We start from the raw sequence: 13683 nt of genomic DNA on the forward strand, positions 1-13683 counted from the left end.
AAAGAAAGGCAAAGGGATTAAGAAAAAACAAAACAAAAACAAACAAACAAATAAAAACTCATAGGAAAGGGTGGTAGGGAGAGTTTGAAGAGGATAAAAGGGAAAAAATGGTGATGGAAGGAGACTTGACTTGGGTTGGTGAGCACAGTACAGTGTATAGATGATCTAGAATTGTATACCTGAAACGTATATACTTTTATTAACTAATATCATCTCAATAAATTCAATAAAAAATAAAAATGTTTGTAAAAAACCCTCTCAACCTAAGAGATAAAATAGGATTATGACTTAGTAAATCTGTGATGTTTTTGTGAGTAATCTGTGTAAGTACACACATCAGTGTACAACAGGAGGGTATACTCAAGACAGAGTCCACAGAGTTTACTTTTTTATAGTTTCTTGGGTCCCTGGATTTGAGTTCTCTCCTTCTTCCTTTTCTAGGTCCTAATAAATTGCTCATACAGGTTAGGAATTTCATTTCTTACGAGTTTGAGGAACTTACTTGTAAAACATTCTAAGCCTGGAGCTTTCAGGGGAGATATTTTTTTTCCCAACATATTTCCAATGTTATTAATCTATGCTAGTTTCAATCTCTTTATGAATCATTTTGGCAACTTTCACTTTATCATAAAATGGTATCTTTTGTTGTGATTTTAATTTTTTAAACATTGAATTATATGTTGTGTTTGATTATACTTTAAAAATGTCTCCATACCTGTGCTTTGTGTTTGTTTATAATTTTGTGTGTTTTAACAGTATGACAGCAGTTTTATTTCTATATAAGTGAGAGTGAAGACACAAATCTGGAAAAAGACACCCAAACATTAATAACCAGTATCCCTAGGTTTTTGGATCATAAGTGATTTCTTCTTTATTAATATTTTCAGTGAATTGTGAATATATTAATTTTTATCAATAAAAACCTAATTTTTAAATATAAATAATATATCCTGGCTATTCAACTTTGTTTTCCATTGATAACTTTGTTGCAAATGCTTTTGTTTCCCAATCAAGGGCATTGTCCTAGAGAAATGACACCATCAGTTATTGCTGTGGAAGATTAAATCACACATATTTCTGGAGGCCAGTTTGATAATAAGCTAAAATACAATATTTGATGCTCTTTTGCCAGAAATTTTATTTCTAAAAATTAATTCTAATAAAATGATAGAGCACTTGCATAAAATATATTTTTAGAAAAATGTATGTCTATAAATGAATATAGATTGTGCTGTCCAATATGGTAACCATTAATCATATGAGCCCGATGAGCAATTGAAATGTGGCTAGCCTGAATTGAGTTGTGCTGTTAGTATAAAATGCAGACTGTAATTCAAGGACTTAGCACAAAAAAGAAATGTAAATGATCTCATTAATACTTATTTTGTTGGTTAGATATTGAAATGTTAATATTTTAGAACTATTGAGTTAAATAAAATATATTGTTAAAGTTAATTTCAGCTATTTCTTTTAACGTGAGTACTGGAACATTCAAACTTGCATGTACAGCTCAAATTGTATTTCTATTGACAGTGCTGTTTAGAAGCTTCACACAAGCCTGACCTAAGGGGCCTCTCATCACTTTGAGGCTCTCTCAGCATTCAACTCAAGTTTAGATGGTCTGACAGGGTGGAATACAGTATTTTTTATCTTTGTTTTACTTTTCTTACGAAAAATGTGTTATTTTTGTGTATGCTTAAAGAATTTTTTTAAAAAGATGTGGTCCTGCTGAATGTATTTTAACATTAAAAATCAAGAATTTAAGTGTCTAAATTACTGGAAGTCATCTCTAATACCTCCCATCATGGTGACATGTCATGCTTTCTCATTACTGTATTTTTATTGAAATTACTACAAAAGATTTGTAGAGATTTACTCTACCAGTAATTCATGTCTAGTGTTGAAAAAATCATTTTTCTTAAGGATATTTTTGTTCATTTTACTTCTAGTGTAGGAACTTTGTTTAGGAAGTTTGTCTCAAATGACTGAGAGCCTAAAAGCTCTTTATCAATTTGGCACCAGTGTAGAATGTACTGTTACTTCCTAATAAAAATCTGTGTGATTTTACTGAAAGTAAGCACAGATTGGTAGGGCATTATGAGTAATAAGTTTGTTATCATTGATTTTTTTCTGGGTTAATTTCAATTTTCTCATGATATTATTTTTAGAGATAGTTGATACTAAGAAGATGTATGGAGGACTTCTGTTTCTCTGTATATGATAAACTGAGGCAGCCTGAAGCCTTTCTGCTACAAATATCTAGAAGAAGTGAGTAAAAAATTAACAAATAGTCTTTTAAATACCTCAAAAAGGAAAAAAAAATCCAGTGCAAGAAAAGAGAGGAAACTAAGAACTCTGGGTGATAACAACATGAACAGATGCTTGTGATGTCCAGTGGGCAGGTAGGGAGTGTGTACTCATTTTGTGAATCTAGCTGCACAGGTGTCATTACTTGTATGGGTACAAAGAGGAAGACTTGGACCTGTGTGAGACAGACATTTGGAACTGAGGAGCTCTGACACAATGCTAGAATTTTGGAAGGCCTCTGTCCTCCATTAAATGGTGAATCAGAATAGGAAAATAAAGCTTATTTGCATCAAATGAGTTCTGAGTAGAGAAACTAGGTCTCATATTAGATTTCTAAAACCCAAGTTTAAACATCACACAAGTTTGGGGTTCAAATTTCATTACTTGTGTGGTCAGAACCATTGGCCAAGTCAAGAAATATTAGTATAAAGTTCACTCTGGTATGCTGATACCCCTATGGTTATGTCAGAGCAAAAAACCAAATCACTCTGTAAGGCTGCATCAACAAGGCACCCACCAGAAAAAGAAAGTCCAAATTAATCTGAGTCCACATAAAAATAACTTTATTAGAAAATTATTCACCATGGGCAAGGATCAGCAGTGGATTTAGAATTCTCAAAACAAAACAAAACAAAACAAAACCAAAACAAAAAAAAACCCAACCCAAACCTAAGATAATAGATTATCTGAGGGGAAACACAAATTAAATAGTAGTTCCTCCATATAATACAGGGGATATGTTCCAAGATCCACCAGTATGCCTAAAACCATGAACAGTACTAAACCCTATATATACTATGTTCTTTTCCTATAAATACCTTCACTTTATTGCTTTTCAAAATTGCCAACATCACCACTCTTGCATTTAAGGCCAATATTAGGCAAAATAAGGTGACTCAAACACAAACAATGCAATACTGCAACAATTGATCTGATAACTGGAAGGCTACTAAGTAGTGTACACAAGATGAATACACTGGACAAAGGATGACCTATGTCCCAGGTGGGAGGGAGCCTCTGTGAGATTTCATCACACAGCTCAGAATGGTGTGCAATTTAAAACTTATGAATTGTTGTTTATTTGTAGAATTTTCCATTTGTATTTTCAGACCACAGTTTGCCACAAGTAACCGAAACTGTGAAATCAAAAACACACATTAAAAGGCACTACTGTTTGTTTAAAATAATGAAAGACATGAAAAAGCAATTGATGTCCTAAGCAAAGAACCAGAGTCTGTGAAAAATAGGTAGATTTGAAGAGGTACTAATTTTAGTTCTAGAATTGAAAGATATAATCATGGAATATAAAACTCTTTGTATATGTTAAATAACAATTATGACAATTATGAAGAGAAAATAAAATGAATAGTATTTAAAAAATTATTCATAATGAAACAAAAAATAAAAAGGTAGAGGACATAAAACCAAAGTTCATAGACATGGAGAATAAAATAAGAAGGTATGTTGTGTCTAACAGAAATTTTAGAAGAAAAGAATAAATAGAATGGGGCATATAATAACGGTAGAATTTTTTCCAGAATTGAAGAACAAGAAGCCTCAGAATGAAGAAATTTGGAATCTCATGCAGAATTAATAAAAATTATTCCATGTATTTTACATATAAAAACAGTAGCAAAACTGCATGGTACAAAAATTAAGGAGAACATCTTAAAGCCATCTGGGAGAGAAAGTTACTTATGAAAGAACAATACCACCTGGTTTAGTTCACTTAGCATAATGCTCTCCAGATCCATCCATGCTCTCCCAAAGGGTAGGACTTCTTCCTTTCTTACTACTGTGTAGTATTCCATTGTGTAAATGTACCATAGTTTTCTGATCCACCCACTTACTGATGGGCATTTAGGTTGCTTCCAGCACTTGGCTATTGTAAATTGTGCTGCTATGAACCCTGGGGTACATAGGTTCTTTTGAATTGGTGTTTCAGGATTTTTAGGGTATAGATGCAAAAGTGGAATTGCTGGGTCAAAAAGCAGTTCCACTTTTAGTTTTCCGAAGAAATTCCATACTGTTTTCCACAGTGTCTGTACCAGTCCGCATTCCCACCAGCAATGTATTAGGGTTATATTTTCCCCACATCTTTGCCAGCACTTGTTGCTTTGTTGATTTGTTTATGATGGCCATTCTGACTGGTGTGAAGTGGTATCTCATTGTGCTTTTAACTCATATCTCTCTGATGGCTAGTAATGCTTACTAGAGGGGAGATGGGAGGGGAAAATGGGTGGAAAAGAGGGAAGGGTTATCAAGAACATGTATAAAGGACACATGGACAAAGCCAAAAGAGGGTAGGATTGAGGGTGGGAGGTGGGGATGGCTGGGGTGAGGGGGGAGTTGTGGGGGAAAAATAGAGACAACTGTGCTTGCACAACAATAACAAAGAATAAAGAACAATAGCAGAATGCTAACAAACTTTTCAAGGAGAGTAATAGAAGCCTAAAGTCAATAGAATAATAAGTTCAAAGGACCAAGAGAAAATAAGATTTAACTCAAAACTCTGTAGCCAAAGAAAGAACCAAACAAGGGAGTGAATAAAATGAATATATTTGTAAGACTAAAACTGAGAGATTTATAACCAGAAATCCTTACAAAATGAACAAATTCATGAAAATAAGTTGAATACCCAAGTTAGGTGTGGTATATTAGAGTGATGATGCATAAAAAAATTGGAAAACTTGGGGTTAAAACCATTTCCACCACAATGGCAATAATAACAAAAACAACAATAGCATGACTAAAAAATAAGGTAAGACTAAAACTATAAGCAACAGTATTATAGACAACAGAATGGACTAATCATAATCAGAGTTAGGATGCTCTAAAATCTTTGCATTGTTTGAGTAAAAAGTAGAAAGATTAATTCTAGTATTCCTTTTTTAACAATTACAAACTTAAAATGAAATCACTAATGTATTAAAAATAAAATACATAACTTTCAACTTGGTAGAGGGAGAAAATAAGGAATTATAAATGTAATTTATAATAAAAAGGCAGAACAGAAGAGAACATAAGCAAAAAAAAGCATGTTTAAGTACAAAACAGAATCAGATAATGGAAATAAGTTAAAACTAAAACTAAGTAATAATTACAAAAATTTGGAACTAAAAAATAAAATATATATATTAAATCAAGATATTCTTAGTTTAGATTAAGAAAATATAAACAAATTCAGTTATCTATTGTATATAAAATACACACACATAAATCTTGATGATAAAACAGTGTTGAAGAATAAAGGGTAAAAAATAGCTCACAAAAATGCTAACCAAAACAAAGCTGGTTAAGCAATATTATTAGACATAGTGTATTTTCAGGTAAAAATATTATTTATAATAAAACAGCTGTTATTTAAGGACGAAAGTAACAATTTACCAGAAAGCAGAATAATACTGAACTTGTATACAACTAGTAAGTACCACCAAAATATATAAAGCAAGCATTTATATAGTTGTGGGAAGATATAAGTAATTTGAAATATAATCATATTCTAATGTTCTCTTTTAAAAACTGGCAGATGAAGCCCTGGCTGGTGTGGCTTAGTTAATTGAGTACCTGCTTATGAACCAAAGGGTTGAAGGTTCGATTCCCAGACAGGGTACATGCCTGGGTTGCAGGCCAGGTCCCCAGTAGGGGGTGATCAAGAGGCAACCATACATTGATGTTTCTCTCTCTCTCTTTCTCCCTCTCTTCCCCTCTCTCTAAGAATAAATAAATAAATAAAATCCTTAAAAAATAAAAACTGGCAGGTGAAGTACACAAACAATGAATGAATATATGAAAGATCTGAATAGCATACATGGAAACTTTTATTCAACATTTAGACTGACATTCTTTCAAAGCACACTTGAAACATTTACAATAAACTGAATATTTAATAAGCTATAAAATAAGCCTAAAATGTTAAGAAATTGATATCATACAGATACTTGATGACAACAATATTCTGTCATCTTAATTGCAATAAAATTAGAAATTGGTAAAAGAAAGATACTAACCACTCTATGCATTCAGAAAGTAAAAACCACACTTCTAAATGATTTTTTCCAAATAGAAGTCAGAAAGGAAGTTTAAAAATCTTTAGAAGTGCATGACAACATAATCTCTACCTATCAAAACTTTGAGGTTATAGATTAAGTAGTATGTAAAGAAAAAAATCATATCCTTAAATGTACATAATTTTAAAAAGAAAGAATAGGAAAATTTATAAGGTAGGTATACAACTCAAGGAGTTAGAAAAATGGGAACAGAATAAATCCAAAAAATAAAATAATAAAGATAAGAGAAGAAATTTTTTTTAAAAAGAAAGTTAACCATAGAGAAAAACCAACTGTGCTGAGTATTATTTTTTGAAGGAAAAAGAAACACTCAATAAAATATGCAAAGTTTTAAGATTTGTGAAGACACAAAAATGACATTAGAAATAAAAAAGAGCTTTAACTATAGTGACGATATAGACTTATGAAAATCATTAGATGATCTATACCAATAAATTGAAAACAGTGAAAATGGACAGTACCCAAAAATATAGTTCTCTAAAACCTGCTTAAGGAGACACACAAAGTCTAAGTCCTATGACTTTTAACATCAGGATGATAATACAATTAAATAATGGGCAAAGGGCCTGAATAGATATTTCTCCAAAGAGGACATATAGATGACTTTTTACAATGAGGTATTACCTCACACCTCCAGAATGGCTATCATCAATAAATCAACAAACAACAAATGCTGCTGAGGATGTGGAAAAAAGGGCACCATAGTGCACTGTTGGTGAGTATGCAGACTGGTGCAGCCGTGGTGGAAGACAGTATGCAGTTTTCTCACAAAGTTAAAAATAGAACTGTCTTATGACCCAGTGATTCCACTTCTGGGAATATATCCTAAGAATCCCAATACACTATCAGAAAGAATATATGCACACCTATGTTCATAACAGCATTATTTACAATAGCCAAGGTCTGGAAACAATTCAAATGTCCATCAGTAGATGAGAGGATAAAAATATGCTGTGGTACATTTACACAATGGAATACTACATGGTTGTAAAAAAGAAGGAACTTTTACCCTTTGTGACAATTATGGGTGGACCTGGAGAACATTATGCTAAGTAAAATAAGCCAGTCAGAGAAAGACAAATACCATATGACCTCACTCATATGTGGAATCTAATGAAAAAAATAAACTGAAGAACAAAATAAAACCAGAAGCATGGATTCATGGAACAGACTGACAGATCTCAAAGGGGAGTGGAAGAGATTAGCCAAAGAACATATATATACATGCAAAGCCCTTGGACACAGACAACAATGTGGTGAAAGGTGGGGGTATGCTTGTGGGCTGGGTGGGGGGGGAGAGAAGGGAGAAATAGAGGACATCTTTAATAATGTCAACAATAAAAAATTTTAAAAATATATATATTACAAATAACATTTAAAAAGTTGAATGGATAGTAAAATATATGTTCATCTAAATACACCAGTGCAAAGTATTTCATTAGTTATTTCTATCAAATGTTAAGAAACATAATTCTTAATAATGTTTTCCAGAGAATAAAAAAGAATGCAGGCTCATATAATCTTATTGCAAAAATTGGGCAAAGGCATTATGAACAGGGAAATTATATGCAATTCTCATTCATCAATATGGAAGAAAGTATTTTAAATAAAATACTAACACTCCAATTAAGGAATGGACAAATAATCTAACATTAATGATATGTCATAATAAATGATAATAAACCACATGAACAGATAAAAGAAGAAACTACAATTATCTCAAAAGATGCAGAAAAAACATTCATTAAAATTCAACAGCCATCAAAGACAAAACATTTTAATAAACTAGTAATAGACAAAACTTTTAATAGACTAGGAATATAAGGTAATTTCATTTGAAGGTTACATTATAGTTAGTTCCATGACAAGATATGAATTTATGCTGTCACTTAATATTGACTGAAGGCCCTCACCAGAGCAATATGGCTAGACAATGCAATATGACATAAAAGGGTTGGAAAGGAAGTAACAGGCTGTTATTTATTTTGCAGATGACAAGAATGTCTATATGGAAAAATGTGAGAAACTCTACAGGTCAACTGTGGGAAGTATTAGGAATATTTGGCAAAGTTGTTATATAGAGAGTAATATATGGAAATCAATAACATTCCTAAACAAAAGTACCAAATGATTGACAATGCAATTTAAAAAAAAATAACATTTATAATATTACCCCAAACTGTAAGGTTATCAGGAATAATAGGTATAAAAAATATAACACCTTCATGGCTAAAATTAAAACTTTTACTATATGGTATAAAGGATGATGTAAATAAATGTTGGATAATACCACATTCTTGGATGAGACGACAATATTGTTATTGTTTTAATTCTTCCCAAACCATCCATAAACTCAATGACATTCCAATGAAAATCTCACTCATCAATAATACCATTCTCATAAGGTTTTTTATGGAGCTCATATGATTATCCTAAAATTCATGAAACAGTAAAAGGACAAGAACAACAACAAAAAATTTGGAAAGCAGTGCCATGGGCAGTAAAAGTGAAAGCAGAAGCAACAGAAGCTGAAAAATGAAAAGGGAGGTAAATAGATAAAAATACCTTATATATTGAATGCAATAACTAAAATGGACAATAATAAAAGGGGTTGGCATAGCATAGACAAATAATACATCAAAATACAGAACCCAGAAACTAGCATACAAATATCTGCTAACTTAAATGACAAGAATGGCAGTGCAAATTATTGTGGGAAATATGAATTATTTTTTATTGTTGTTCTATTATAGTTGTCCCAATTTTTCCCCTTTTGCCCTTGTCCACCCATCCCACCCTCTGCTCCCACAGTCAATCCCCACCCTGTTGTCCACTCTGTGGGTCATTCTTACACATTCTCTGTCTAGTCCCTTCCCCTTCTTTCCACCATCTCTCCTCCCCTCTGGTCACTTTCAGTCTGTTCCATGTTTCCATTCCTTTGGTTCCATCTTATTCATTAGTTTATTTTGTTCATTAGATTCCTTTTATAGGTGAGATCATATGGTATTTGTCTTTCACTGACTGGCTTGTTTCACTTAGCATAACATTCTCCAGTTCCATCCATGCTGTTGCAAAAGATAAAGCTATAATGGATTATCTATGTGGAAAAGGTGCAATTATATTTTTACCCCTTACTGCACAGAAACCTCCACCAAATTCCTGATAGATTAAATACCAATCATGAAAAGTAGACTGTGCATTTTAGGAATAAACCCGGTATCTGTTATTTTTAACATTTTTCTATGTTTTTAAAATATTTCATAGTTAAAATTATTTAAGAAAAGACATATGAACAAGATGTTTGGAAAATTATGCTATTTTGGGGAGAGTTTCAGAAAATCTAAGGTGCAAAATATTTACGATAACCCTAAAATAGACATCTCCCAATTTTCTATGGTTAAAATGGCACTGAAGGCCAAATGTGAATATACTAGATGGCTAAAGACTATTTTTATAGGGAGATCACTAACTCCCTATAAAAATGAGAAAAATAAAACATATTTCATATGATTATGTCTTTTATGGTTTTTATTATCTTTTTTTAAAATTTATTTTAATCATTGTTGAAGTACAGTTTTCTCCCTTTTACTCCCATTCCAGCTTGTCCACCCATCCCTCCCCACTTCCCGCCCATTACCATCCTCCCCCTAGTTTTTGTCCATGTGTCCTTTAAATTTGTTCTTGTAAATGCTTCCCATTCTCCTCTGAAATTCCCTCTTCTCTTCCCTCTGGTCACTGTCAGCCTATCTTCTGCTTCAGTGTCTTAGACTATATTTTGCTTGTTTCTTTGTTTTGTTGTTTAGGTTCCTGTTAAAGGTGAGATCATATGGTATTTGTCTTTCACTGCCTGGCTTATTTTGCTTAGCATAATGTTCTCCAGCTCCATCCAAGCTGTTGCAAAGGGTAGGAGCTCCTTCTTCCTTTCTGCTGCATAGAATTCCATTGTGTAAATGTCCCATAGTTTTTTGATCCATTCATTTACTGATGGGCATCTAGGTTGCTTCCAGCACTTAGCTATTGTAAATTGTGCAGCTATGAACATTGGGGTGCATAGGTTCCTTTGTACTAGTGTTTTAGGGTTCTTAGGATATAGTCCCAGCAGTGGATTTGCTGGGTCAAAAAGCAGTTCCATTTTTAGTTTTCTGAGGAAGTTCCATACTGTTTTCCATAGTGGTTGTACCAGTCTGCAGTCCCACCAAGAGTGCACTAGGGTCCCCTTTTCTCCACAACCTCTCCAACACTTGTTGTTTGTTGATTTGTTTATGATGGTCATTCTGACTGGTGTAAAGTGGTATCTCACTGTGGTTTTAATTTGCATCTCTCTGATAGCTAGCCATATTGAGCATCTTTTCATTTGTCTCTGGATCCTCTGTATGTACTCCTTGGAGAAGTGTCTGTTCAAGTCCTTTGCCCATTTTTTAATTGGATTGCTTGTCTTCTTAGACTGGAGTCATGTAAGTTCTTTATATATTTTGGAGATTAAACCCTTGTCTGAGGTATCATTGGCAAATATGTTTTCCCATACAATTGGTTCTCTTTTTTATTTTGATACTGTTTTCTTTAGCTGTGCAGAAGCTTTTTATTTAGATGAGGTCCCATTTGTTTATTCTTTCCTTTATGTCCCTTGCTCTAGGGGACATGTCAGTAAAAAAGTTTCTGCATGAAATATCTGAGATTTTCCTACCTACATTCTCCTCTAGGACTTTAATGGTGTCACCTTTTATATTTAAGTCTTTTATCCACCTTGAATTTATTTTTGTGTAAGGTGTAAGTTGGTGCTCGAGTTTCATTTTTTTGCATGTAGCTGTCCAGTTCTCCCAACACCATTTGTTGAAGAGGCTATTTTTACTCCATTTTATGTTGCTTCCCCCTTTGTCAGATATTAATTGACTGTAAAGACTTGGGTTTATTTCTGGGCTCTCTGTTCTGTTCCATTGGTCCATGTGCCTGTTTTTATGCCAGTACCAGGCTGTTTTGATTACAGTGGCCTTGTAGTATAGTTTAATGTCAGGTATTGTGATCCCTCCTACTTTACTCTTCTTTCTCAAAATTGCAGCAGCTATTTGGGGTCATTTGTGGGTTTTTATGATCAGATCTTTTATGGCAAGAGGACAGGAAACCAACTAAGATTTGCTTCATCAAAGATAGGAAGTTTGGCACACATAACTGGGAATTTCATGGTCAATAATAATAAACGTGTGCAGTGCAAGGCACAAGTCTAAGGGCTTCACATCTATCTACCTTTTTAATCTTCACAATGACCCTAGTGAGGTAGATTATTATTTTCATTTCATGAATGAGCAAACAGACACAGAGAGGGAAATAGAACCAAGAGTTAAGTGATTGTGCATATGTGTGTCCATGCTCAAGAAAAGACTGAGGAAACAGAGACATCCGATAAAGATTTCTAATGTGTTTGTTCAGGGTGTGCAATGTGAACTTCTATGTGTCCTATGGAGTCACTGACGCTTTGGAATGTTTGACTTATTTGGGGACACCCAAAGAAGGGCTAGCTAGCTCTTCTTTTGAGGTACCATTAGTTAATAATGTTATATATACTTCAAGTGCACAGCATTATAATTTTAGATCTACATACTCTATTGGGTTCTCACCACCAATAGCCTAGCTTCTATCTATCACCATATGAGATGTGTCTAAAAGGTATCCAGCCATGTAATATGAAAAAGAGACATTTATTGAAGAAGAAACAAGATACAAGAAATGTTATATAGGACAATGATGCCTCAGTCCTCTTCAGAGTAGGCACCTTGGATCTCACAGAGTTCTCCCAATTGCCATCAGCTGTCTTCTTGTATTTTCCTAAATCTCATTGATGCTCCAAAATCTCTTTCCTTTAAAAGGTGATTTTAGTTTTGGGGAAAACCAGAAGTCACAGGGCATTAAATATGGTCTGTAGTGGGGTTGAGTCACCTGGGTTATTTGCGGTTTCATCAAAAAACTCTTGAGACCATGATGAATGAGTGGGTGTATTGTTGTGATGAAGCTGCCAATCACCAGTTGCCCTTAACTGCAGCCATCTGAATCATCTGAACAGTTTCTGTGAAGCAATGTTCAAGCTTAGCACAGAATTTGATGCAGATTGGTTGCTCTCCTTGCTCAGTCATTTTGAATACAATGGCCACACAGTACACATGCTCACTCAATGATGTCTACCACCCCCACTGACTAGTACAGTGAAGTCATCATTTTCAGGCATGATCTTACAGTCCATTCCCCTTGGCTGCCAGATTACACTGATGTCAAACAAACTGTTCTTAGTATATTAACAATGGTTGGACTTTTCCCAGATAGACCTTGTGTGTGTGTGTATTCATGAACAGACCTTGTGAGTGTGTGCATTATATATATATATTCATGAAAAGGTGTTCAACATCACTAATTGTTAAGGAAATGCAAATAAAAACCACAATGAGATATCACATCATACCTGTTAGAATAGCTATTAGCAGAAGATAAGAAATACGTGTTGGAGTTGGTGTGCAGAAAAGGAAATCCTTGTTCACTGTTGGTGGGATGGTAAACTGATGCAGCCACTATAGGAAACATTATGGAGATTCCTCAAAAAATTAATAATAGAGTTACCATGTGATCTAGCAATTCCTCTTTTGGGTGTATATCCAAAGAATAAGTTCTTAATATGCTCTTATATGGTGCAAAAACAGAGACAGCATGTGTGAAAGGAAGAACTCAAGTGTTGGGGGTCAGTTAACCTCTGGGTTACACTGAACTCTTTGGAACTTACTCTGCAATTAGGGAGTCCTACATAAGTTTTTGAGCAGAGCTGATCCAACCAAAGCAGTATTATGGGCATTTTCAGTGACAGGAGCTGGAAATGAAAGGTGGAAAACTTGAAAGTAGAGAGATCAGTTTGACTACTGTTTGCTGAATTAGTATAACACCAGATAAAGTTAAATTAAATTAGAAGCAAAGGGTGTGACCATACAAAAAAACAAGAAAAGATGTATGAGAAAGGCATTATCACAGAAAAATCAACATCACTTGATAATTGAATGGAAGTTTGGAAAAGACAGTGTGGAAAGTAAAAGATAAGTCTGAAGTTACAGTCTGGGTGACTGGGAGATGTCATTGGAAAGAAAAAGAAAGTTACAATAAATAACAGGCTTTAGGGGAAAAATAGAATTCGATTTTAGACAAGTTGAATTCAAGATGATGGATAAGAAACTGTATCAGTTAGGATTCTTAGTTGAAAGAAACCAAAACCAATTCTAATTTAAGTGGCAAAAGAACTTTGTAGAGGGAACTTGGGTAATCTGCAGACTTTAGG

Source organism: Phyllostomus hastatus, unplaced genomic scaffold (assembly GCF_019186645.2).
Source record: "Phyllostomus hastatus isolate PE091 unplaced genomic scaffold, TTU_PhHast_1.1 phas_contig_37, whole genome shotgun sequence".
NCBI classification, from domain to species: Eukaryota; Metazoa; Chordata; class Mammalia; order Chiroptera; family Phyllostomidae; genus Phyllostomus; species Phyllostomus hastatus.